We start from the raw sequence: 27,707 nt of genomic DNA, 5'->3' as shown, positions 1-27,707 counted from the left end.
TAATTATGAAGACACGATGAGATCATTGCACAGCTGAACCACGAGGTAACGGCTACCCTAACAAGTCCATCAGCTAGCACTAGCATGATCCCACACAGACCCTTCATGGCTTTCCTATTTACTACACATTGTCAGGTGAGTTAATGAATATCAGCTACTTAGAATGATGTTCTTCTTTGAGACTGACTTGCTGCCTTTGTTGAAAATGCCAACTGCCCTTGAAAACCACAGAGTCAGCACAAATCAGGGAATTACAGGTTTTAATGCAAAAACAAAAAAAATCTGTAGCAAAGTGTAGTCAGAGCTGCTCACGTGGATACAAGAGCTTGGATCCTATCTCGTGGACTTTTAATTGCGAAGGGTTGAGTTCTTCCCAAATGCTGGAGACTCAGGATTCAAGTATGGGAAAGGAAAAGACAACAGGGAGAGAATAGAAGGTATTATGTTCCCAGAGGAGACGTATTGAAAGAGCGGGAAGCTGGGATACGGTAGCTTCTTACCTGTCATGAGGGACAGTTTCATGAGTAAGTAACTTCTGCAGTCACAGAGCCCTGGGCTAGAAGGACCCCTTGTTTCTTTTTTTCCAAAGTCTGCTGCCACCATCGTGAAACTCCTAATAGCTTTTGAACAAGGACCCTGCATTTCAGGGTCCACAAATTAAGTAGGCCGCCCTGTTTGTTCTAGATCCCTCTTCACCAAAATCACATGACAGCAAAAAGAGAAGTTTTACCAAAGACCTGCCTTAGATTTCCTAGATGTCTCTTGTCCTTTTTGACTATCTGTTCCTCTTTGACCACCTTCTTTGCATGGAACAAATATTTTAGTGTGACATTGCAATTCTTCTGTGGATTTACTGTATATATTTTTTGTGAATTATTTTCTTTGTGGCCACCCTAGGGATTTCAACATGCATTTTAACTTAACACAGACTTCCTCAGATGAATATTAATTTGAAAATTTAGGAACTTTGCTCTAATATAATACCATTGTCTCTTGCCTTTGTGCTATTACTGTCATGTATAATCAGTCTACAGATTATAAATGTAACACTACAGTGTTAATATTATTTCATACATTCTTATGTCTTTTAAGGAAGTTGGGGAAAGATGAAAAAAGGTTTATTAATGTAATCTTTTATACTAACCTACATATTTATTATTTGCAGTGTTCTGCATTTCTTCCTGTGGATTTGTGTGGCTTTTTGGTGTCTTTTCCAGAGGACTTCTTTCCTTCAGTATATTTCATAAGACAGATCTGGTAGCAACAGATTTGCCCAATATTTGTTTATCTGGGGAGGCCTTTATTTTGCCTTCATTTTTGAGGAATAGTATTGGTAGATACCGAATTCTTGTTTGACAGCTACTTTTCTTTCTGCATTCTGAATATGTCCTTCTCCTGCCTGCTGGCCTCCATGGTTTTAGATGAGAAGCCAGCTGGTCATTGGATCGATGTTTGCCTATAGATGATGAGTTGTTTTTTCTTGCTGCTTTTTCCAAGATTTTCTCTCTGGTTTATGCTTTTCACAGTTTGACTACAATGTGTCAAGGTGTGGATCTATTTATATTTATCCCACTTCGGTTTCTTTGAACTTTCTGGATATATAGATTAATGCCTTTTAAAAATCAAATTTAGGAAGTTTGGGGCTATTATTTTTTCAGATAATGTTTCCGTCTTTTCTTTTCTCTCCGTGTGGGACTCCCATTACATGGACGTTGCTATGCTCGATCTTATCCCACTAGTTTTCAGAGGCTCTGTTCGTTTTTGTCTTTATCCTTAAGATTAGATAATTTCTACCAATTTATAGTTCATGGATTCTTTCTTCTGCATGCTCAAACCTACTGATGAGCCCCTTTAGTGAAATTTTCTTTCTTTTTTACAGCTATTATTCTTCTCAGGTATAGAATTTCTACTTGGTACTTTTAATAATCTTATATCCTGATTAAGAATCTCTATTTGTTGATCTATTGTTAGTTTCCTTTAATTCTTTAAATAAGTGTCCTTTAGTTCTTTGAACATATTTGTAGTAGTTGCCTTCCTTTGTCTGCTAATAGGTGATAACAGAAGATTTCTATTCAGTGCTTCCATTCAGAAGAGATGATTTCTATTCACTGCTTCTTTTACCTGAGTGTGGGTCACACTTTGTTTCTTGGCAAGTCTCTTAATTTTTTTTCTTAAAAAATGGGACATTCTAATTAATATATTACAGCTACTTTGATGCTGGTATTTTTTTTTCCCTTGGAGGTTGTTGTTGCTACTGCTTTGTTTAATAACTTGCCTGGGCTATATTTGTGTCCCGAGTCACTGGTGTTTCTGATAAATTGTTGTGATTTTAAATATATATCCTTCATTTTTAAACCTGGCTTGCTAGGTGTTACTCCTGAGTCTGGGCAGCTTGGTGGTCAACTAATGATTGCACATCAACTGTGCTCTAACACCTTGAACCAGTAAAGCTCCCATTCATTGCTGTTGGATATGTTTGTGGGTAGGGGAACACATTTAAAATCCAGGCTGTCTTTAAGCCTCCTGGGTTTTAATTTCTTCTGGGCCCTTTTGAGTCTCTTATGCTCACACACTCAGACTCAGGATTAACCAGAAGCATGTGAAGGGGTTGGGCTCTCTTCAGTTTCCACTATATACATAAACAGTCTCAGCCAGGGATATGCTGTCTTTGACCACAAATGTGATTCTTCCCACCCGTCCACCTAAAGGATGATCATTTCTACTGACAGCTTTGTTGAGTGTTTGCGTTGCCCACCTGTCTAAACTGGGTGAGTCTCCTCAACACTGGCAGAGAGGCTGCTGTTTTCCATGTTCCACTCTGCCTGGGGTTTTGACTTTCCCAATTCAGGCCCTGAGTCCACAAATTATGTAGACCATCCTGCTTAGGACAGAACTTCTTTTACTCTCTTCTTTTTTTCATAGATCACCTTTCACACACTTAAGTCCAACATATGCTAATGGATCAAGAGCAGTAGAATTATTCTTATATAAGTAAGATAATTTCAGCAACAAGTTCTACACTGATATTGCTATAAACCAAGCCAGTTGACTTGCAATAAGTTGAAAGTGTTCAGTGAACTCTCCAAATGTCAGGTGCTGCTTATTCTTAGTCACGTGGCCTTTCCTCGCAGCAAAGAATGGTAAAAATCTGATGCTGCCCTGTCTGCCGTCACTCAGTACTCCACAACTGTAACAGATAACACTAATTACTAATTTCTTCCCCACCCAGACACGGTCCCAGAATCTTCCTCAGACAGAGTTCAAGGCAGCCATTATGTGGGAGACAAGACCTCTTAGACATACCTTCTTCAAGTTCCCAAAGCTGAAGTTCATTTTTCTTCCTATTGTCTGCTCTGCTTCTACTCACCAGTCAAGGCTTTGGGTTTGGTTTCCTGAGAAACATGTCCTTTTTTATTTGGGTTTCAGGCTCAGTTCTGTTTCAGTTTTTCTACTGGATCTCCGTAGTACTGCCATGCTGATTCCTCCATTCTCATGATTAAAAAAAAAAATTTTAAACATTTATTTATTATTGAGAGACAGAGAGAGACAGGGCATGAGCAGGGAAGGGGCAGAGAGAAGAGGAGACACAGAATCTGAAGCAGGCTCCAGGATCGGAGCTGTCAGCACAGAGCCCGAGGCGGGGCTCGAACTCACAAACTGCGAGATCATGACCTGGGTCGAAGTCAGACGCTGGACTGCCTGAGCCACCCAGGCGCCCCTCCATTCTCATGATTTAAAACCCTGTCCATTTACTGGCCTCTCTCAAATCTATATTTAGACTAGATCTCTCACCCAGACTCCAACTCCCTCTATATCATCTCCACTGGGAAGTCTTAAGGACATCTCCAAGTGACCATGCCAAAAACTGAACCCCTAATTTCCCACTTGGAACCTCTTCCACCCCTATAGGCTTTCTCCATCTTGACTGATGTTAAATTCATTCTCTCACATGCTCAGACCAAAAAACTTAGGGTCATCCTCAATTCTTCTCATTCTCTCTCATACTGTGAGGAAATCCTGTTGGCTACCTTGAAAATAAATCAGAACCCTATGCCTTCTTACCACCGTCACTGCCTCCATTCTGGTGTAAGCCACAACATCTCTCATGGTATTATTACAACTGATTTCACTACTTCTAACTTTGTTTCTTTATATTCTATACTCAGAGCGTTCCTTGATCCCTGCTATTCTATGCTTAACATAATGGCCAGAAGGATCCTCTTTAAAAGTAAGGCTAATTGTGCCACTCCTCTGCTCAAAACGTTGCAGTTACCTCCCATCTCACTTAGGATAAAAGCCAAAGGCTCTTTTCTTTTGTTGTTGTTGGTTTTTTAAAAATGAATATAATATTGTCAAATTGGCTTCCATACAACACCCAGTGCTCATCCCAACAAGTGTCCTCCTCAATGTCCATCACCCATTTTCCCCTCCCCCCCACCCCCTCCATCCACCCTCAGTTTGTTCTCTGTATTTAAGAGTCTCTTGTGTTTGCCTCCCTCCCTCTCTGTTTGTAACTACTTTTTCTCCCTTCCCTTCCCCATGGTCCTCCATTAAGTTTCTCAAGTTACACATATGAGTGAAAACATAGGATATCTGTCCTTCTCTGACTGACTTATTTCACTCAGCATAATACTTTCACCTTTTCAATGACTCACCTTACGTGGTCTGTCCTGCAACCCCCTTAATCTACCAATCTCATCTTTTTCTATATGGCCTCTTATTCCTTTCCAGGCATGCTGGTCTGATGCTTCTTGAAAACATGAAGCCAGGTTTCTAGATACCTTCCATTAACAGATTCCTCTTCCTGAAATACTCTTTCCTCAGATATCCATGTGGCTAATTCTCTTTCTTCAAGGTGTTGCTCAAATGCCACCTTTTCAATAAAGCCCACCTTGACCACCCTATTTCAAGTTGTACACCTATCCTTTCCATCTGCCTCTCCCTCACTGCAATTCCTTCTGGCTCTTCTTTAACCCCCACCCCCATCTCATCATTTTCAATATTCCCCTTTCTCCCCCAGAGAATATCACCTTCCATGGTATGATAGAATTTACTTATTTATTGTCCTTATTATTTATCTTCCCCCTCTCTAGAATGTTGTAACTCAAAAAGGGCATGGATTTTTATCTTTTCCACTGGCATCTCATAGTTCCTAGAAAAGTGAGTGGTGCATAATAGGCATTCAAAAAACAGTTGTTGAATGAATATTTGAATCAGTGGCGGATCTATGGTTCTGATATCTAAGTAGGTGTTTTTGAAGACACAGACTGAATGTGAGAACAATTTCCAAAGAAACTTCAGGGGTAGCAGAGTTCAAAGAAATGTCAAGAAAATCTTCATGAAAAAGAAGAGTCAGTGGTTAAAAGAAAAATTGAATGGGATATAATATCCTTATCTTGACAAGTCCTGGGGTACATTAGCATATTAAAGGTTCTGAGAAGTCCTTAAGGCAAGAAATTGACTCAACTTTATTTTTCTCTGGCTTTTTTCAGAATTACTATTTTTTTAATCTTTGATTTCCTGTAGATTGAAAAGTATATGCTTAGGTGAAGGGGTCTGGGGTGGGGGTGGGGAGACACTTATCCTGCTTGTTATTCTCCAGGCTTCTTAGATCTGTGGTTTGGAGTCTAACATTAATTTGGGAAATTTCTCAATCATTATTGTTTCAAATATTTCTTCTGTTCCATTCTCTTTCTTCCTTTTTCCAGTATTCCCATTACGTGTATGTTACATCTTTTGTAGTCATCTGGGATATTCTGTTCAATTTTTTTTCCTTTTCAGTCTTGTTTTCTTTGCTTCCCAGTTTCCAAGGATTCTACTGCTATATCCTTTAGTTCAGAGATCTTTCCTCGGCCATGTCCAGTCTACTAATGAGCCCATCAAAGGCATTCTTTGTTTATGTCATGGTGTTTTTTTTTCCGTCTAGCATTTCTTTTTTCTTTTTCTAGCATTTCTTTTTGGTTCTCTCTTAGCATTTCCATCTCTCTGCTTCTGCCATCCATCTGTTCATGCATGCAGTCTACCTTATCCATGGGAGCGCCAACTATATTAATGATCATTGTTTTAAATTCCCAGTCTGATAATCTGTTAATTGCAACATTCTTCCCATATCTGGTTCTGATACTTATTCAGTCTCTTTAAATTGTGGGGTTTTTTGTTTGTTTGCTTGTTTGTTTAAATTTAGTATGTCTTATAATTTTTTCTTGGTAGCTGGGCATGATGAACTGGGTAAAAGGAACTGCTAAAAACAGGTTCTTTAGTAATGAGATGAAAATACGTTAGGGGAAGGGATGTGTTCAGCAGTCCTATGATTAGGTATTCATCTATTAGTGAGCCTATGCCTCTGGCCCGTGAGCTTCACAAGTGCTTCTCAGTTTTTTTCTTGTCTCCTAGGTGGGACAGGATAGCTAGAGTGGGCTAGAGTTGACTATTTCCCACCTTTCACATGGAAGGGTAGAGCTGACTAAAAGTGGGTATTTCCCTGTCCCCAGGTCAGTTAAGTTCTGATAAAACTCCAGTGCATTGCAGTTTGGTTAACTTCTTAACCAGGCAGGTCTTGCTGAGAAGAATGCTCTGGCATATTTCAAAATGGTTCTATTCCCCTCTCTTGCTGGAAGAACAAGGGGATTTTTGTCTGATATTTACTGTGAGAACCTAGTTGACCTCTTGGAGGCAACTTTCATAAATTGTACCCCTGCCCCTCCATGACTGGGTACCCTTGGACTTTTTAACTCTCAGAGGTGTCCACACTGAGCCTCCAGGCACTTGTCAATTATAGTTCAGGTTCTCCTACCCTGACACTGGTTCCTCAAACTGCTTCCCCTTGTGAGTCTCTGCTCCAGTAAGCCAACACTCCCTACATTCACCTCTGTCTCCAATCCTGGGGGGGCAGCCATTTCTCCTGCACCCTCCCTTCTTCTACAAATCCAAGAAGAGTTGTGTACTTTTCAGTACATTCAGCTTTTCACCTATTGTTGGGATGGAATGGCAGTGTCTAAGCTCCTTATATGTGGAACTGGAAACTGGTTTATATACAATGTATAAGAAAAAATGAGTCACAGTTGTGAGCATGAGCTCTGGAAATGTACCACTTGGGTTTATATCTTGACTCTTAACAGTTATTTCGTGTCTCTAAGACTTAGCTCTTTTATCTGTAAAATCAAGATGGGAGCTATATCATAGTTTGAGGTGAGGATTCAATAAAATAATATATGTAAATAGTGTCTAGTACATAAGAAGCACCCCCACAATTTTTTAATTAAATAATTATTTGAATGCCTATGATCGTCCACATGTTATTCTAGATGTCAGAGATGCAGAAGTAGAAATTGGACCCCCTTCACAGAGCTGATGTTCTATATAAGCAGGAGACCAACTAGAAACTTGTGAACTAATAAGCGAACATTTTCTGATAGTAACAGTAGTATGAAGGAAACAAATCAGTCTTAGGTGATAGAGGGGAAAGGAGGTGGGCTTCTGATTGATTAGTCCAGAAACACTTTTCAGAGGAGGGGGCACTTGTAATGAGAGCAGACCAGTGAGGAACCAGCCAAGCAAAGATCTTTCTGAAAAAAAAGAGCATCACAGCAGGGGAACATCAAAAGCACAGGTGTGACAGTAGAAGCAAGCTTGGCTTGATCAGGATTAGAAGAAAAGTCCATGTGGCTGGTTGTGAGGAATATAGGAGAGAAATAGCATCTCTACTGCTTTAAATAACACCAACCCCTGTGGGCCTTTATTTAGAGGATGAGCTCTCAATTTATAATTTCATTTTTGAAGAGAGAGAGGAATGTGGTTTTAGAGGGATTCTAGCAATGATCCAGGGGTCTGGAGAAGAAGGAAGTTGCAATTATTTGAGTCCTGGGATTCAGGGGGAAGTGACCAGCCTGTTTTGAATAGGTTTTCTGGGTTGGGGCAGTGATCTCTGCTCTCCAGTACCCTACCCCCAACACACACACAAAGGGCAGTGAGGTTAAGGTGGATGTGACTGACCAACTAGGAGGATAAAGAGACATGAGTTAAAAACTCAAAGAAAAGATCCATACTTGGCTCTTAATGGTATTGTGCTTCCCCCCGCCCCCAAATGCTCTCATTCTTGCTGAAGCCTACCTTCATTTCCCTCAGTTGACATGTTAGTCTAAAAATTCTCTTTTCTGTACTCTTTCTCCACCTCCCTCCTTTTTGAGGGCAGAGACAAATCTCTTGGGTATAACTAAACATCCAGAAAAATGCTCGGCCAATACTGCATGCTATTACTTTAACTTGTAAAAACTCAATTATTTACCCTACCATAATTAAGTCCTTTTCCAGACATAAAACTCCCCACATGCTGAGTGAATATAAATTTTCATTGGTGTTCATTTGACCTTGCAAACTAGCCTGAAAATTGTGTCCCCTTTTGCCAAAAAAAATTTTTTAGTGTTCTTCTCAATAACTATAGTTGAAAGGGGAAAGTGATATCTCTGTAACTCAAACCAGATCCTTTTGCAATAATACCTTGGCAAGTGACAATGTGATGAAATTGTTTTATGCGTGCATGCTTTTGTTCACTATCTTAATGTTGCTGAACGCAGAACCAACCTGTTTATTATTCTTCTGCTGCACAATGGGAAAGGGAGGTAAGAGGATGGTTGACCTCCCTGCAACTTCAAACAGTTTCTTAACAAGAATGCCTGCTCCTCACGACATCCTTGGAAATGTCCAGAAACAGTACCCACTCTCAATAATCTGTTTTCTAAATGGGAAGCATTTTCTTGATGAATCTAAGCCCAGTCAAGGGTATGCTATGGCACCAATTCAAACATTTAGGGATTGTTTGCCTATAGGGATTTACTTAGATGCCATCTTCCTTTTTTATCAAATTCTTGGCTTCTGAGACATTTCATGGTTCTTAGCAACTCTGGCAGAAGGTAAGCAAGAGTTACAGGGGAGGACACTCGGGCCATGTTTACCTCCTCACTAGCAGGCATGGGAAAGGCCTAGGTGGGTGGTACAAAGGACTGAAATTGTGAGGCTCAAGAATTCTCTATAGGTTTTCATTAGTCCCACCTTGGCTTGCTCTTTCACGAATAATCGAGAGTTGACTCTAAATGCGAAACTTGTGTTAATTATCTTAATGACTAATAAAGAAGTTATGTCCTCAAATCTTCAATGGAGACTAGAAGACAACTGTGTGAAGGCACAGTGGGCTCTGGTTGTACGTGAGTGTGCCTATCTCTGTGTGAGTTTTGTCTCTGTAGTGTAGGTGGGAAAGGATTAATCCAAATTCTCTCCCCCAACCTCCAGCCACTCTCCAGGTCTGGTCATTAGCAACAATGTGGTTTATTTCCCAACGGCCCTCCCTAGGCATCGGGAGAGTTCCAAACTCTTTGGTCCTTCCTTAGTATGTTCAGTTTGGACTCAATTGTCTAGACCCCAGGGAATCAAGATTCTCCAATTCAAATCCTTTTGTGTTCTAGAGGTTATCAGGTTATCAGCCGGCCCCTCAGTTTTCTGTCTTGCTGTTAAGGGATCAATCAAATTACCTAAGATATCCAATCTTTGGACAACAGATGCTGTGAAGAGACTGAAGGGTCTAGTGGTCCAGGTGGCTAAGCCCTTTCCCCCTGCTGAGAGCTTCTTTATGCACATCACATTTGTGATTAGGATAAGCAAGGTCACAGAGCAGTGAGAAAATGGAAGCTAACCGCCTAGTGCATGTCAAGAAATACTGAATGTGGAAGCGTCTCAAGAGAACCTTGAGAAGGAGGGCTGGTAGAGAAAGCTATATCCATCAGAGATATTACAGCTGTGGAGGTAAGAGGGAGGCCTTGAGAATCTGGAAGGACAGCTCAGAAAACAATGTTTCTTTACCTGTAACAGCATTAAGCACACGAAAATCTAAAATGTCCATGTGGGAATTACAGTGTATGTTGTTTTAATTAAAGCAAATTGTATTCTACCTTGGAATTGTAACTAATTCTGTGTGTACTTTGAAAAATTCTGATTTAAAAAAAAATCCTTTCAATCAGCAGCTGAGATTTCAAGTAAAAGAGATTGGAAAATAATCCCATGTGTTTCCAATTGGATGAATTGTTTGCTTGTAAAGTTATTTCCTAAGATTTTTTTTTCAATTAACATATTAGATCCTTGAGGAGTACGTTGGATAAATGCCCAAGTTGCTCTTTGGTTAAGTAGAATAGCACAAAGTCTGTGTTCTGGGAACCCAATTCTCTGATTAGTGAGCAGGTCAAACCTCACCTTAATTATTTCTTCTAAAAATCAGAAGGCTTTTTGTGATTATTCGAGAGGGTTGCTTTTTTTTTCATTCTCTGCCACATAAGCATTTTGGTTATGGTGCCTACTTTTTGAGGAAAAACAAAAGGGAAAAAAACCCGCTATCAACCACACTTGTGATGCTATTGATTACCATTTTGTTTTGTTCTGAAATTTCCACTTCAGGCAGATTTCCAAGCATTCAGATAGAAGCAAAATGAAACACATGTACTCTATGAGCATACGGCTTATTGCAAGAAACAGAACCTATGAGAAACCAGAGGAGGTAATCTTTAACAAGCGAGGGAAAATAAAGTGTGTGTGTGTGTGTGTGTGTGTGTATGTGTGTGTGTGTGTGTGCATGTATGTGTGTGTGTAGGTAAGTGAATGGGGGAGGCTCTGGCCTCAAAGAATGTATGTACAACTTTTCTAGTTTTAGCTGTAGCTCAAATTTTAAAGCCAAATATTTGAAACTTTGATCCTATTTCATCAAAGTTGAAATAGAAAGAAATCAGAGGAAACAACAAATGTTTAAGTGAAAGGTGGTGTTATTGTGAACCAGACTGCTAATTGGTAATGTCCATAATGAGGCAGGGCTAGCCTGGATACAGAATTATGAGGAGGGAAGGACTTGCCTTTGGTGTGGAAAAATAGATGGGACTTTGTCACTCTCCCGCTGCAGTGTGTTCCTACTCTACCAGTGACTGTTGATTCATTCGTGAATTTATTCATCCATTCCACCACTCTGTACTAAATGTCTACCAGTTACCAGGCACTGAAGATATAACAGGAAAAACCAGAGCAACTGACAGCCAGTCCCTTGTGCTACTTACAGTCCAATGAAGGATGGAATTATACCAGACACAGCTATGCCGAATGAGCCATGCCAACATGAGGGATGGCCAAGTAGCTCTGGGAGCACTTGGTGGGGCTGTCCAACAGCATCTGGGGACGGTGTTGAGCTGCCAGGAAGTAAATCTTCTGAGGAAGTGGCATTTTAGCTGAGGCCCAAAAGATAAGCCAGAGAGCAAAGGGGGATGGCAAAGAAGAAGAAAAATACTGTGATAGTTGGTATATTGGAGGAACTAAAAAGAAGTTTGGTGTGTCTTAGGTGTGAAGTTTGGTAGAAAACATGGCTGGGGAAGTGAGCAAATCTTAGAACCATGCTGATTTGAGACATGACTTCTGAGGTCTGCACAGGCTTAGAGTCAGATGTTGCTGAGTTTGATTCGCAGTTCTGATCTTTCCCAACTGCCTGGGCAAGTCACTTCACTTGGAAGCCTTGTTTTCCTTACCTAGAAATGGAATGGAAATATACCTACTTCATAAGACTGGTTGAAAAATTGATAACCGGACATGACTCTACGTGGCAGATCAGAGTATTCAATTAATGGGAGCTATGGCTGTTCCTTCTGCAATGGTCAAATAAAATGGCATTTCCACATGGAACAATATCTCAGAGAACATAAATTCTATCACCATCATTTTAGGCATCAGCAAGGCTAGATGTGTTGACATTGTGGGGTGGCATAACTTCCTGAAGTGTCTCAGTCACATATTCCATATGGGTGGTTGGTCATATCTCTAGTTCTAAGACAGCAAAGATTTCCCAATATAAGCAGTGGAGTCACTTGATAAAATATCATTTTAGCCAGTCTTTCCATCTGCTGGTACACTGTCCTGATCATTCATGTTGCTTAATAAGATCTTTAAATTACTATCACATCCCCCTCCGAGGGGACACAGGAAGTAAATGAAATAAATAGCCATACACAAGGGTTACTAATACAGGAGATAACCATGTTTTTGTTAGCAGCCTTAAGAATCCTGGTAAGCAAGGACAAAAAAAAACAAAAAAACAAAAAAACCTCAACCCCTAGACAATTATTATGACTGTGTTTTTTTTTTTATTTGTTAAAAAAAAAAAAAAAAAAAACAATGGTTTAGGGGCTCCTGGGTGGCTCAGTCAGTTAAGCGTCTGACTCTTGGTTTCAGCTCAGGTCATGATTTCACAGTTTGTGAGTTCTAGCCCAATATTGGGCTCTATGCTGACAGCTCAGAACCTGTCTGGGGTTCTCTCTCTCTACCCTTCCCCCCCAAAAAAGTAAATAAACAAACTAAAAATAACAAAGAGAACGGTGTATTGAGATCTTGCAGTCCTTTTGATTACTTTTCATATCACTAGCCACAAACTAACAAAACCTTTCTCTGTACTCAGACCATGCAGAAAGCAGAAGAGCTCTCCCAAGCCAAAAAGAGAAGTCTGTTGCCTAATTTCTTTTAACCCCTAAGGCTGGGGGCTTAGTTTTTATGTATGAGCTCTTTAACACATCTGTACTGAGAATCTGCTCCATACCAGGTAACTAGGATCATAGACATAGAGGACACACTTTATACTCTCTGGGAGGGCATTGGTCTGCTGGGGAGACAGAGAACCAGTAAGTTAGCATTTTTTCCCCCAATGTTTTCCAATGGCAGCACCTGTGCTAAGTGCTTTATATGTTTTATTAGAGTGGATTCTCTAAAACAACCCTTTGAACAAGGCAGTGCTCACTTCAATTTGCAGATAAGAAAACTGAGATTTAAGAGTTACTCACCCAAGGACAGATAGGTAACACGTGGCCGAGCTGGGAGGATCTGGGGCAGTCTTACCCCCTGGATCCAGTTGGGAATGCTCCAGATACCTTCTGGCATTACCACAATGTGTGGTTTTGAGTGTACTACGTACTGTGGAAGCAATACTGACAGAAGGCAGGAGAGAGGAAAGGAGACATAGAGCCAGAGCCATTTCCCAAAGGAGGTAGTCTCTGAACTGGGATTTGAGGGCTGAGCAGTATGTGGCTGGGTAAAAAGCCGGAGGCAAGGAGACACCCTTGGAGTTAAGTGAGCAGCATTTATACTTTCCAGAAGAGAAAGGCTTCCAGGAAAGGTGGGAAGCTCAGAGGAGCGCTTGGTTATCTGTGTCAACAAAGGAAACATGTGCGACAGATGATCTAAGATTAATGTCTATTTGGCTTCTGTATAGATAATGTTTTTATTTATTTATATCCTGCCTCATTCCGCAAAGGTTTCGAGGTAAAATTCATTACAATATTTTATGCAGTGACCTTCCTAATTAAGTTTTTCTCTTCACTGTCATGTTCGTCTTTGTATTCCCCGAGCCATATGCACAGCAACGTGAATAAAAGTTGAATTGAATTTACATACTTTGAGCACAGTGTAAGTAGTTAGCAGGGGCAACTGGTCCCAGAAGCTTGGTGGGTGGCGAGGAAAGCAGGGCCAAAACTTAAAATTACTTAGACTGAATACGGTATTTCACTCAATCGAAGATGCCAGTGATCAGAGGGCACACTGCTACTCCATGTGCTACTAGGAAAGAAGAAAACACGGCCAATTAAACCGAAATGCAATGTTGAGTCACTATCTACTGCAAGATGCAATCTGTTTTCAGATATGTTAAAATACGAAAAACTGTGTGTCTTTAAAGAGATGATCTATGGAGATGAGACTATCCCCTCACCAAATAGTCAGAAATTCTAAAAATCAATGGTACTCTGAGCATGAGAGAAAATGAAGACTCTTATGCCATTTTAGATGCCAACTTGTCTAACCATCCAAACCCTAAAGATTCTGGAACTGCTTTTTTTTTTTTTTAATTTTTTTTTTAACATTTATTTATTTTTGAGACAGAGAGAGACAGAGCATGAATGGGGGAGGGTGAGAGAGAGAGGGAGACACAGAATCCGAAACAGGCTCCAGGCTCTGAGCGGTCAGCACAGAGCCCGATGCGGGGCTTGAACTCACGGACCGCGAGATCATGACCTGAGCTGAAGTCGGACGCTTAACCGACTGAGCCACCCAGGTGCCCCTGGAACTGCTTTAATTTAGCAATTGTACCTCTAGGAATTGAACCTAAGGAAATAAACATAACAGTTTTTAAGGGTGTCATCACAGAACTACATACAGTCATGAAGAAGAAATACCCTAAAATCATAACTAAACATATATAATGTTATATATACCATTGTATAATATAGTATATAATGTATAATATATTGTGATATATAATTATTGTAATATGATATATATAACATTACAGTTATATAATAGATTAAAATGATGACAGAGAGATATTTATTTAAATGGAAAAACATGTTATAGTAAATTAAGTTTTACAACTCAGGTGATAAAATATGTGCTACAAGAGAAAATTACTGCTGTGAAAGAAAAATACAGTTCCATCTCGTATTTACATATGAATAAAGTCTGGACCGGCATATATCAGAATGTTAACAGGGGTTGTCTGGATAAAGGGATGTTAGTTGATCTTTTTCTTTCCTCTGTGTTTTAATTTTTAAAAAATTGGAAACCCAGACACTAGTTAGACATAGACTTTTACATAGATAATATGAATGTGGATAACAGAAAACCAGCTTGACTTAGAAACTTCATTTTCTGTGGAGTAGGCTCCTGAATCTTTCCTGTTTCCTACATGAGCCTGGCTGGGCTGGTTCCAGCTGAGACCCTGTTTAAAAGATATGGAAGAGGCTGTTTGATTCCCAATTGGAAATGCAACTTTACCACCTGGAGTTTCCCCCAAAAGCTGATATCTAAAATGAGAAAATAAATACTGCAGACCACAAGTATGCAAGGGTCTGGGGAACTCCAAAGGTCTGATGTCATCCTACTCTGAGCAAAGTATGAGATCCTGAGTTCAGGCAAGACAAGTTCCAGGTTCCACAACTGGGAGGGAGGGTGATGATCAGAAGTCAAGGTTAGACTTCAATTTTTATCCTGGCTAACATGGAAAACCACCAGATCCGTCTCTAAGTACCACACCTGCTACAAATCCACCGGTTCTTTTTTTTTTTTTTTTTTTTTTTTTGCAAGTCATTTATAATTCTTCACGGCTGAAGTCATTTCCTGAGAGGTAAAGCCTTGGTGGCTTAGATTCCCCTTTAGGGATAAAGTATACTAATTGACTGTGTCTACATAGTAAACTGGTCTGCCCAAAGTTCACAGGAGACATTGGTTTTGAATAGCCAGTCGTACAGCTCCTGCTTGAACAGATAAGACCATAGACTGAATGCATTCTGCATGTATTTTTTTATCCCCAATCTCATGAGTTACCTTTTGATATGTTTTTAGTATAGCTTTATATTAATTTATAGCTTGCTTTAAAACATAAGCTGTCCTTTATACTTTTCAAGGATTATATATCTAACTTTTCCTTAATATATAGTTCAGGTAATATAATAATTTTAATTGTGCAATCAATTTTTATTTACTTGTTTATAGACTTGGGCTTGTCATTTCATTTGTCAGCTTTGCCATTTTGATCCATTTGTTATCTATTATCTATCTTTCTTGTATTTACTTATTTATTTATTTTTTAATTTTTTTAATGTTTATTTATTTTTGAGAGAGAGAGAGAGTGAGTGGGGGAGGAGCAGAGAGAGGGAGACACAGAATCTGAAACAGGCTCCAGGCTCTGAGCTGTTAGCAGAGAGCACGATGCCGGGCTCAAACTAATGAGCAGTGAGATTGTGACCTGAGCCAAAGTGGGACGCTTAACTGACTGAACCACCCAGAGGCCCCTATCTTTCTTTTGTATAATATTGGACAGTTGTAAAACCTAAAAGAATAAGACAAAGATTTCAAGTGACATGGAAGCCTAGGTCAAAGCAGGGAGGGATATAGTATTTGGGGAATGTTTGGGTATTCCAGCATTCATCTTCTCTTTGTCTTTCTTTTTTTAAATTTTTCTTTATTTTTGAGAGAGGGAGGGAGTGGGGAGGGTCAGAGATAGTGGGAGACACAGAATCTGAAGCAGGCTCCAGGCTCTGAGCAGTCAGCACAGAGCCTGATGTGGGGCTCAAACTCACCAACCACGAGATCATGACCTGAGCTGAAGCTGGACGCTTAACTGACTGAGCCACCCAGGTGCCCCTGTTTGGCTTTCTTATACTACGTTCTTCTTCTGAATAACAGCACCTTGACTTCTTTTCTACCTTAACGTAATCTTTCTCCCCTTGATTATCTTTTTAAATTTAGTTTATTTATTTATTTTGAGGATGGGGAGGGGTGGAGAGAGAGGGAAAGAGAATCCCAAGCAGGCTCCACACCGTCAGTGCAAAGCCTGATATGGGGCTCGAAGTCACGAACCTCGAGATCATGAGCTGAGCTGAAGTCAAGAGTTGGACACTTAGCCAACTGAGTCATGCAGGTGCCCCTCTACCCTCCATTAATAGGGTTGCCAGTGCTACCGCCTTGCTCTCCTAGCAGCAGATCTATGCCTGGAAAGCAGAGTGCCCCATCCTCCTAGTAAGCATAAGTGGGGACTCAGGGATGGGCACCTAGTCCAAAACCAACAATCAGATAACTTCTCTGAAATAATTTATGTATGGACACTGAAAAAGAGGAACTTTGTCTCTTCTTTTTCATCTTGGATTATGAGCCATAGGAACACATGTCTGGAGCTAAACCTTACTTGCTTTGACCACATAGGAGAAACCCATTAGCAGGAGGGAAAATAAGGCCACCACTCAAGGAGAACCAGAGCTAAAAAGGAGTACAGTGATGAACAGACCCATTTAATGATGAATCCTTAGAGACAGGATGCTCTACCCCACCCCACCCCTGAATTTCCAAAAAAAATCCCTTTCCTTGTTTTTAGCATAAGCTTTTTGGAGTTGGGTTTTTGTCATTTGAAAGCGCCCAAATTCTTGACTAATCCTTGGTCTTTTGGTTATCTCCCAAATCACCCTAGGCACATACACATGCTGTTTATGCACACAGAAGTGTCTGTGCTCAAATGAATTCTCTATCATAAGAGCATCCAAACAGGCATAATTTGACTGAACTGCAGTTAGTCTAAAAAGAACACAGGTGACTTAAGCCCTGTTGCTATATTTTCCATAAGTTGTAGCTTTACTAGAGAAGTGTGCCTTGTCTTTGGTTCCTCTCCCCTTGTGTTCAGACTCTAGTCCTGAACTGGCACATTCACCCACTCCTGATGCAATTAGATCCTCTAGTTCACTCTGCCAAAGACGCAGCACGGTCAGAAGGCATAGGTTTCCTCGAATCATGTCTTCTTGGTTCTCAAGATTATAAAAGACCACTTAGAAAGAAAATGATTATGAGGCTAAAGAAGATACATTAAGATTTTAACAGAAATCCAGGCTGACTTTGGAAGGCAGCTGGAAAACAGGACCCTCCTCCTCCCACCTTCTCTTCTCCCAAACAAATGCCATATGTCTGTTCACAATGCATTCTGGCTCACCGCTATGTAGTTGACCTTCAGTACTGACAAGATGCCAAAAACACTTGGGACCTAGTTTTCCTCTCAGCTTATTGGTACAGTCATATCTAATATGGTTGAGGAAAAAATGCAAATTGTGATAAACAGGACTGTAATTCTTCAAAGTGGTGCTTCAATGAGATATATCCCAAGATGTTTCACAATATTTATGATGGCTCACAGAAGACGGAGCTTCTGGGGCCTGGGAAAATAATGCTTCTGTTACCTGGGGGTGCATTCAGACCACTTCAGCATTTGTGCCGTCTGTATAACATCAAAGAAGTAGGACATATTTACTGCCTTTTTCTAAGTACCATGAATTAACTCCCAGGTCAGTATATTGGATGCAGAATTGTTAACACGGGTTGATTATTCCACGTGTGGCAACGTAGATGATATGTCCTCTTAAAATGACTTTTGTGTTGGTTTTCTAGGGCTCCTGGAGCAAAGTACCACAAACTGGGTGAATTGAAACAACAGGAATCGATCATCTCATAGTTCTGGAGGCTACATGCTTACAGTCAAGGTGTTGGAAGGGCCATGCTCCCTCTGAAACCTATAAGGAAGGATTTTTTCCTTGCTTCTTCTAACTTCTGGTGTTTGCCAGTAAGCCTTGCCATTCCTCAGCTTGTAGACACAGCACTCCGATCTCTGCCTCCATAGTCACATGGTTCTCCTCTTCCTTCTAAGGACACCAGTGACACCGGATGAGGCCACACTCTAACTCAGTATGAAATCATTTTAAAGTGATTACATCCTATTTCCAAATAAGGTCAGATTTTGAGGTACTGCTGGTTAGGATTTCAACATATCTTTTAGGGAGACATAATTCAACCCATAAAAGCTCTATTGTTGCCCCTGATTTATATATGGATGCATGCTTCTTACAAAAATAGTAAAATTACTAAGACACATATTAAGAAGAAATTAAAAATCTATGTTTCTACCACCAAAAATAACCATGTTAAAAATGTGATGAACATCTTTTCAAATATTTCTCATACCAACCAAATGGTTTCTCTATTATCAGAAGTAAGTCAAGTTCTGATCACTTACTTGATTAGTCAATGATACTGTGATACCTCTTCTTTCCTTTTTCCTTCCTCCCTTTTTCTTTTCTTCCTTTTTTTCAGATTCTATTTTTAATCAACCTCTACATCCAATGTGCAACCTGAACTCACAACGGCGAGAACAAGAGTCGTACTCTTCTCCAACTGAGCAAGTCAGGTGTCCCCTCCCCTCTTTTTTTGATTCTACTTAAACAACTATCTTTTTAGGAAAAAATGCCTATGGATAAGGTATCTCAAGAGAAAGAAAATATACATTTTTATTCATATTACCAAGTTATCCATGCAGTAAAGGGTTATTTACTTCTACCAACAATGCATGAGAGTTCTAGTTTCTTCTCCTAATAATTATTAATGAGATATATAGATGTAAAACTTTAAGTTTATGATTATTTAAAGATATATTCCCCTTTATGAAATTCTAAACCATGGTTCTCCTTTATTCTTAGGTAATAAACATAAAACAATTTTTATCTAGTGCTTTCATAATTTGATTTTTTAGTTTTTAAAACTTTGACTCATCCAGAATTGTGTGTGTGTGTGTGCACGCGCATGCACGTAAGGTGTGAATCTGCAATCTAGAGATTTTGATAGAATGGAGTTTCATTTCTTTGTCTTGATTTTTAATTCACTCTAAAAAGTTATATGGTTTTGGAATGTAAAATCAGTGTGTTTCCTGTTCCCTTTCCAAGGGATCAGATTTACTTAATAAAAGTCCCTATACTAATTCACAGAAAAATGCATTTGTAAAATGGAACCAGGGATGTAATGTTGAGCGCACAGTCAATAAGCAGTACTTTCAGCCTCAATACCATAGTTAATTGAATTTTCCAGCATTCTTGCTACAACTACCCCCCTTCTCTCCCACTCAAAATAGCCTATGAGATTGTGAGAATAAATGTAATTACAGGGTTAATCTTTAATCCATTCTAATATGTTTTCTTTAAATTGCAATATTGGCAAACGTGAGTCTTAAATTTTCACTAGTTCAGATTACTTACAAATCATCTCCCTAAGCCTTTATAAGAGACATGAGGTTAAGTCCCCTGGTTCAGAGAGGCAAAGTTTTTGATGGCAAGAAAGCTAAAGCACAGAGGGAAGTATGTTTCTCCCCAGAGAAAACTGGTATGGGCCCATATGAGAAGTCTCGAATCAAGCTTACCAAAACAATATTTTCAGATAAAATAAAGACAACATCCCTGAGTATCTCTTTTTCTGGACCCTCACATGGATTCACTATTAAAGAACATTTATTCTCCAAATATACCATCTTCACACTGGCCTTTTCCTGTTAACTTTCCATTAGGTTGTTGGGTGATTCTGTCTATTCTCTCCGTCTTATCAACTTGTATTCAAGAAGAGGCAGCCTCAATATCTTGTCTCAGGTGGATGGCACTTCATGTCAGTGGCTTGCTATTTAGCTGCAGAGATCAGCCTCCTCATCCTTATCTCTTTAAATGAGTAAATGAATACAAATTAAAGTTTTAATCTTCAGACTGTAACATCAATGGTATTTTCACTACAAGTAGTTTCATAATGGTCTCATTACTGTTCCTAAGCGCAACACATTGAGACGTTTAAATTGTTGATTGCTACTACATATATTCTTTGAGAACAGGTATCCAGGTAACCATGGCAATGGTGTCTCCAGGCAGGATGGGAGTAGGGTGGGAAACTATTTCATTAATTGAAGAGAAGGGACTGAAAAGGTATTTTCAAGCTGTGGATCAGAGAGAAAGAGAGAGAGAGATGGGGAGAGAAAAGTGGGTTTCACAATCCTATTTTCTTTTCATTATTAAATTATGCAACCCAGACAAACTCCTAATGATTTGAAAGGTTTAAAGAAATAATAAGCTTAAATAAAGCAGTATTCTTAGCCTTTCCACATTATTACAGTGATTGACCTGTACTAGATCTTATTCGGTTGGGTTCTTACATAGTTTGATTGAAACTCACGGTATCCCCTGAGAAAGCAGAATTGTGTCCTGTGATTTAAGGGTAAAAAAATGGAAGAATATTCACATAAGCAAGAAGGCTGTGTAGGCGGTCTAAGAGCTCTATTTATTTCAAGCTGATGACACCTAAAAAAGCTGATATTATCAGTAAAATTTTATTTTCAACCTTTCTTCCCTGCTTTCCCTCCAACCTTGGTAGTCAACATTTAAAAACTATATATCTATATCTATATCTAATAAAAAAAGATATACCATATAAAAACTATGTACATATATAAAGGGTATTTATTATATTTAAAGAGTATTACATACATTTATATAATAAAAGGTAAAGAAATACTGTGAAAAAAAGAGGGATCTGGAGGGATATGGAGAAAAAAACCACATACGTCTGATATGGTTTCTCAGAGGAGCCCAATGTTTTGCTTTCATTTAAAAGGTACTGCAAATTGGTGATCAGATCAACTTCTGTTATTTAACCAAATGTGTCCCTTGTGTAACTTGCTGCTTCGACTATCTGACAGACACGTTCTAACGGACAACTTAGGATTTGCAGATACCTAATTACCCAGATAGACATCCTGACTTCTAATATATGTTGGCCACAGTTTGTAGAATTTCTTTTTAAATTAGGCCAACATATGGCACCTTAGTGACCCATGTTGAATCTCTCCAACTCCTGATGAATGCCTCTTTGGTGCTTTCTGTGTGCTGCATCATGTAATTATTCAGGAGGAAAAATAGCCAGAAGACATTAGATGCAACTATTACCAACAGGGAAATGAGGACTTGGCTATATTCTCAGGATCCATTCCTCAAAAGCTAAATCCACTTTTCCATTCCTCAAAAGCTAAATCCACTTTTCATCCATCACTGGGAAAGGCAATGCAGGAAATTTTATTTACAGAACTGTAGAAAGCAACCTAACTGAGTGGGTAATTATTAACCAAATGAATTTCATTTTAAAACAAACATTTCTCCTCTGCCAAACAGATTTCTATCATGGAAAGCAGTGAATTCCCCCAGAATTAGGCCACAATTCATGGTTTGAATTATAAGAGCTGCTTGGGTCTGTCCAAGTCCAATGTATGGATTACCTTGGTCCCCACTGCAACCCAGAAGCTTTCAGTTACCAGGTGAACTGTGTTCCTGTAGTGGCTGTTACTGCTGTTTAAGTGCTATGTTTCCAGGGTGCACCCACTAGGAGAGCAAAGGGGAAACGAAAATAGCTATTTGTTTTCCTCAAAACTTACAACAGAGTAGGGACAGGCATTTTCAGCCCTGTCATCATGGATAATATGGTATTATATTATGGACACATGAGTCTGATTTTTGAAAGCAGAAAATCATCACGCACGGCAACCTAATTTGAGAAAAAATATTGCTGACAATATGGAAGAAGAACCATTGTTTCCAAGAATGAGCTGAGGGCTAGAAAGGGAGTTAACACATACCTGTGTCAGGTCTTTTGGATAACAAAGTGTTACTACGGATACCTGCCTCATGGCGAGCGTGTCATAGCTGCTGGCCACTCCTACCACACGATGACAAATATTGGGATTATGCAGTGGCCACAGGTGACCAGAAGGCTGAGTGGAATTTCTTACATTTGGGTTGTTAATCCTAATGCATTAGTTTTTGAGCTAACAGGTTTTACTCATGTGGATTCTATGAAGCGACTCACCTAATATTCCATTTCCCAAACTGTAGCTACTTAAATAATGCCTTACACAAAAGGGAATATAATTAGCCAGTAGCTAGTATAGTCCAACTGCCCCAGTGCAAACATAAGCATTCCACTTTCAGGCAGTACCAGATGCAGACAGACAAGGTCCTTTTTTGTTTGTTTGTTTGTTTCCTCAAACGTGGCTCTGATTTTTTTTTCCACTTGAGTCTAATGGAACGCCAGCAAGAACTTGCATGCTAAGTGATGCTTGAATTCATGGTTATCTGTTCCATTCTGAGTTCTGGGGTGTAAGTTAGAGTATCTCACTGAAGTTGTCCCTTCAAACGACAGTGTTAATCAATGGTGCTACTTTTCTGAGTCCCCAAGTCTGCTGCTGAGTCTCAGCTTTTCAGAAGACTGTGACTCGATTTGCATAAGTTACAACTGTAAGTGGTGAGTATTTTTATTATCTGAAATCACACTAGAACTGCCGGGCCAAGAGATTGCAATCTCTTGTCACTGAACGTGGATGTATAGGAGAAGTGTATGTAGAATATATAAAACCTTTTCTATTCTGATTTGCATTGCAAATAGAGAAGCTAACCAGAGGTCTCGAGGAAATAACATAAATAAAACATGGCTTCACTACTGTAAATGCTCAATTCATGCCAGAGGAGGCCAAGGCTATTACAGAAGGATTGTTTCCATCTAAACAATTCCTGTCTCGGGAACTTCCCTTCGAAAGTGGCTGCCAATAGGATGGAGATTGGGTAGGTGGGGAGGGGGTGGTCTAATTAGGCAGATTTGGCAAACACTCAGCAGAGAGAGCCTGAGAGGCTTTCTCTGGAAGTCCAAAGCATGGTTTGTGATCCTGTATCTTGTTCCATGGTGAACATCCTCACAACTGAAGGGGAAACAGAAGCCTGCTTTTCAACTCAGTTTGGGCCCCAAAGAAGAAAACAGAGGTCTCTGCATGGCCAGTGACCAAACAAAGCTCACTGCCTGAGGTTGAGAAAGAAACTCCAAGATGAGATGCAAAAAAGCCTTGATTAGGTTACAGAGAACATTCAGGGACTCTCAAAAACTGAACTTCTACTCTAGTGGGCATTTGTTATGTTTCTACTCAGCACTGAGTTCCTCTTCTTGTGACTATGATACCCCAATTCTCCTTTGGGGTATATGTCTTCTGTGCCCATATGCTTCATGACTACTGCATGACTTCCAAAGGAGAAGTATGTGACTAAGGCTAAATAAATTGTGCATTCCACCCTCTGGTGATTGAGTTAAGGAGGGCAGAGACCAGCATATGACTCAAATCTGATCAATCAGGGTCAGTGAAATTTATGTCTGCAGGTTTTCTTGAACTGTTGGAGAAGTGGACTCTCTTAGCTGGTGAGTTTGGTACTTTGAGCAGGAGATGATTATGTTTTGGAGCCACAGCCAGGAATGGAACTAAGAGGCAGAAGCCAGGTTGAGAGACCATAAGAAAATTACCAGATGCGTAAGCGCATGGTTTGAAGTCTTATACCCTTGTGCTCAAGGCCAGCCCTATCCTGTGACCCCGTTTAATGAGGCAAGACAGTCTCTTGTTGCTTAAGTCAGTTTGAATCACACTTTCTGTAAGAGTTCTAATGGCTATGCACACCTTTGCTGTTTTATCTGCCAACAGTGCCCTTCCACATCTCACCATTTACCACTGCCTTCTCTGGATCCACCATAAATATTCTCAGCCTGTCCACATACACCATGCATTCTCATGCATCCATCCCTTTGGCCACATTCCACTAATGATCTTTCATGGTTCAACCCAAGTCACCTCTATGAAGTCTTCCTCACTATGTTTCCCCTACTTGCCTCAAGGCAAAAATGAAAGCTTCTTGAGTTTTTATTGAGTTTTATTTTTATAAACATTTTCCCTTCCTCCATAGAACTTTAATATATTATGATACTATGTTCTGACATTGTCCGTCTCTCCCATGCGGCTGTGAGTTCCTTAGGATCAGGGACCATGCTTTATACATCATTCAAAGTAAGAAGCACCATTAGGCTCAGAAACTGTGTTTGGATTCAGATGGTGTTCAGACACTGGTTCCATTATCTCCTATGGTGTGTGACTTAAGTGTATTACCTACCCTCTCTGTGCCTCACCTCATCTGTAAAATTAAGGACAAAAGTAATTCCTATATCCCAGTTGCTGTGAAGATGAAATGCATTAATCTATCATGGCAATTTTTCAATAAATGTTAGCTATTATTATTCTGTTTCTAGTGTCTAATAGTACCTGGCATAAAATAGGTACTCAGAAACATAAATCCAACTGTGAGAAGAAGGCTTACACTATGTAGAAAAGAAAAGGTAAAAAGTCATTGAATCCTTATAACTTTATTTTCTTAAATCCATATATCCCTGTAAGAAATCATGAGACATTAAAGAAAATTAAAGAAAAGGTTTTGAGATCTGCTCATATTGTTCATTTGGTGCAAAAACATCTATTGAGAGAATTATGCTAGGCTCTGGGAATCCAAATTGATTAACATATCATTCTTGCCTTTAAGGAGCTTATGGCTTAGCAGATGAATCTGAAAGGTACATACGTCATTATAATTAAGTGAATGTGTAATAAGAGAAGTATGTACACATACCATGGGGGACAGAGAGTGATGTGTCCCACAATGGCTGCACATAAGAATTGTCTAAGGAGTTTACTAAAGACACAGTATCTCAGGCCTTATCCCTGAAACTTCTGAAATACCAAGTTGGGGGTTATGGATCTCCATTTGTAATAGATCTCCATGGGTGAATCCTGGAATAGAAGACAGGATGGTCATCTTTGCCTGGCTAGGTCTGGAAGGCTGCATGGTAGAGGTGAAGCATGTAGTGGATTCTCACAGATTAGGGTTTGTTAATGTTTGACAGGAGCAGGACAACTGTGCTCGGAGAACAGCTTACCTGGTGCCGCTGTCAAAGAGAGAACTCAGGGCCTGACAGTTGTTCCACTGATTCTCAAGTATGTGATAATTTTTTTTTTTACTTTGAATATAGTGATCTGAACCTGGCTATAGAGTACATAAGTCACCTAGAAAGCCTTTGAAAAAGAGATATTTGGGGACCATCCCCAGTTCAGATTGAATTGGTCTGCAGTGATGCCAAGAATTGGTACTTTTTGAAAGCTCCCAGGTGGTAGTAAATGTGCAGTCAAAGAATTGTCCTTTAGGCAGTCCACAGTGTCCCTAGGAGGGCTCTAAGTACTGGGTACAGCATCAGAGATGTGTGTACTCCTGTACAGATCAGGAATGTACCTCACAGATGCCAAGAGAGACCAACCTTCTTGCTTGAAGATATGTCAAGAGGGTGCCCAAAGTTATGACATATTTCATATGTTTACAACTAACCAATTAATGCTTTTAGTGCAACACAGCTTACTACACAGGTGTGCCATGTACCTGGTAAGTAACAGGTACATAACAAATATTTTATTCTCAGTGCCCAAATGTTTAGGTGGTATTGGATGCAACATTAAGAGTGTGACTACTGTCATTTGTCATTCCTGGCACTCTAGTTCTATGATAGCATACAATTTCATGTAGCAATAAGGTCGACCATATAAATTTGATATTCTTCATGATTGTGAGGCCCAGGCAAATGGCCCTCTTTCTGGAGTTTCCACTTAGCAGCTTGGCAGTCCTTCAAATTTACTTTTGGAGATAAACTCCAGATTTAAATAACACACTTTTTAAAAGTTTATTTATTTATTTTGAGAGAGAGAGAGAGAGAGAGAGAGAGTGAGTGGGGAGGGACAGAAAGAGAGGGAGGAGAATGAGACTATTTAGCAGGCTCTCAGCTGCCAGCGCAAAGACTGACACAGGGCTCAATCTCATGAACCATGAGATCACGACCTGAGCTGAAATCAAGAGTGAGACGCTTAACCAACAGCCACCTGGGCACCCCTAAATAACACATTATTTCTGAGTGCAGGATGCTGGAACCTCTATTTTCTTAAAATAGAGGTGGTGACTTAATACAGCTGGTCTACCCCAGTGTTTTAGAGTCACTGAAATTTATCATCTTTAGCACTTCCTAATTCTGAAGTTCTACAGATAAAATTCTGCCTACCTGAACAATCTGAAAATATTATGATCTTCATTATCTTCCCAAAGGAGGAAGGGATTAACTCTATCTTGATGTACTGCCCTTTTGATTTGACTTTTTAGCCTTCTTTTGGGTGGATACATTTTCTGTAATAATCATTTGTCATTATGAATCAGGTAAACAATACCATAAAGTGCTTGCAGTGACTTTTTTTCTGCATCCATTCACTCATTCATTTGACTGGTAATATTATCCTCCACCATTGTCTATGATCTTAGCGAAACTGTCAGTCAGGATGCCCTGCCTGTGATCCAAGCTAAGATAATCAGGTTTTCTCTCTTAAGACTTTGGACCTTGAGCTGAGAAATGCAAGGACAAGAAAAAACTCAGGTTGGGGCCGATTCATTCTGCTTCCAGATGACAGAGATATCTAGACATCCCGAACTGCCCTGATTCCTGCCCTTGCTGAGCCAGACCTCCCATTTGCTGAGCTACCCAGGTTCAGCCAACAATGTCCTGTTTTGCTAAAGTTAGCCAGAGTTGGTTTCCCTTGCTTGCAAATGAAGAGCTCTGTAGGGTACAATGTTATAAGTAGTCTGTGTTGTCTGGACTGGTAGTAAATTATGGCCAGGGCAGGAGGGAGTGTGAGGGAATGAGATTATGTGACTAACCTTGGCTGTTATGTGTGTGAGTCACATTATTTAGAAAATGGCCGACCTGAATTGTTATACACTTGAGACACAATGATAGCAAATGAATAGGAACCAGCAGATAATAAGTAAAAGGGATGGGGGGGGACTATAATCACAGTAAGTTTGGGGGATACAGACACAAAGATTTAAAAATAGCCATACCTGAATTTAACAGGTAAAATGTATAAAAAAACCCCACATCATTTAAAAGCCCTTGCTTCACAAGCCAAAAGCCAAATGACTGATGCCAAATCATATGCCTTACCACTGAGCAAAACACATCAGTGTGTTGTAACTTAGAAAACATAATGAGAAATGCTCATGAATCCACATCTGAATAAAAGTACTAATTACGACTAAATCCACAGGATTGGCTTCTGATAAAGTGTTTACTTCCTTCATTAACCTGACCTATAGCTGTTACATTAAAAATACACACACATACACTTACACACTTATATTTGCAATTTATAATAGGTCTAAAAGACAATACACTAAGTCATTTGCAAAAATGTTACCAAGGCTTCCAAGTATATAGTTTTATCATCCAGAGAACAATGGAAACAGCCAGCTGTCAGCATGGAGTTCAACTGGGTTGCCACATCTGATCATGGAACAAGGATTTTACTTTGAACTGAGGGGAACTTCCCATTATTTAGATGGAGAGAGGCAAAAATGAATTCA

General features: G+C 39.7%; 1 protein-coding gene and 1 long non-coding RNA gene across 8 annotated transcripts in view; one reads left to right on the top strand and one right to left on the bottom strand.

Annotated features, from left to right (window-relative positions):
- Positions 1-27,707, bottom strand: part of PPP2R2B (protein phosphatase 2 regulatory subunit Bbeta) — a 509,803-nt gene that overhangs the window by 314,012 nt on the left and 168,084 nt on the right. The window lies entirely within an intron of this gene.
- Positions 10-27,420, top strand: LOC109246312 (uncharacterized). 2 transcript variants are annotated; one of them, XR_002071300.2, is made up of 5 exons: positions 65-135; positions 10,441-10,540; positions 21,570-21,712; positions 25,159-25,249; positions 27,392-27,420. It is a non-coding gene; the product is annotated as an uncharacterized LOC109246312 (long non-coding RNA). The 2 variants fall into 2 exon arrangements; XR_002071299.2 differs by lacking the exon at positions 10,441-10,540 and having other exon boundaries at positions 10-135.

Source organism: Panthera pardus, unplaced genomic scaffold (genome assembly GCF_024362965.1).
Source record: "Panthera pardus isolate Hobbes unplaced genomic scaffold, ASM2436296v1 HiC_scaffold_2, whole genome shotgun sequence".
NCBI classification, from domain to species: domain Eukaryota; kingdom Metazoa; phylum Chordata; class Mammalia; order Carnivora; family Felidae; genus Panthera; species Panthera pardus.
This window is presented reverse-complemented; position numbering and strand designations above follow the sequence as displayed.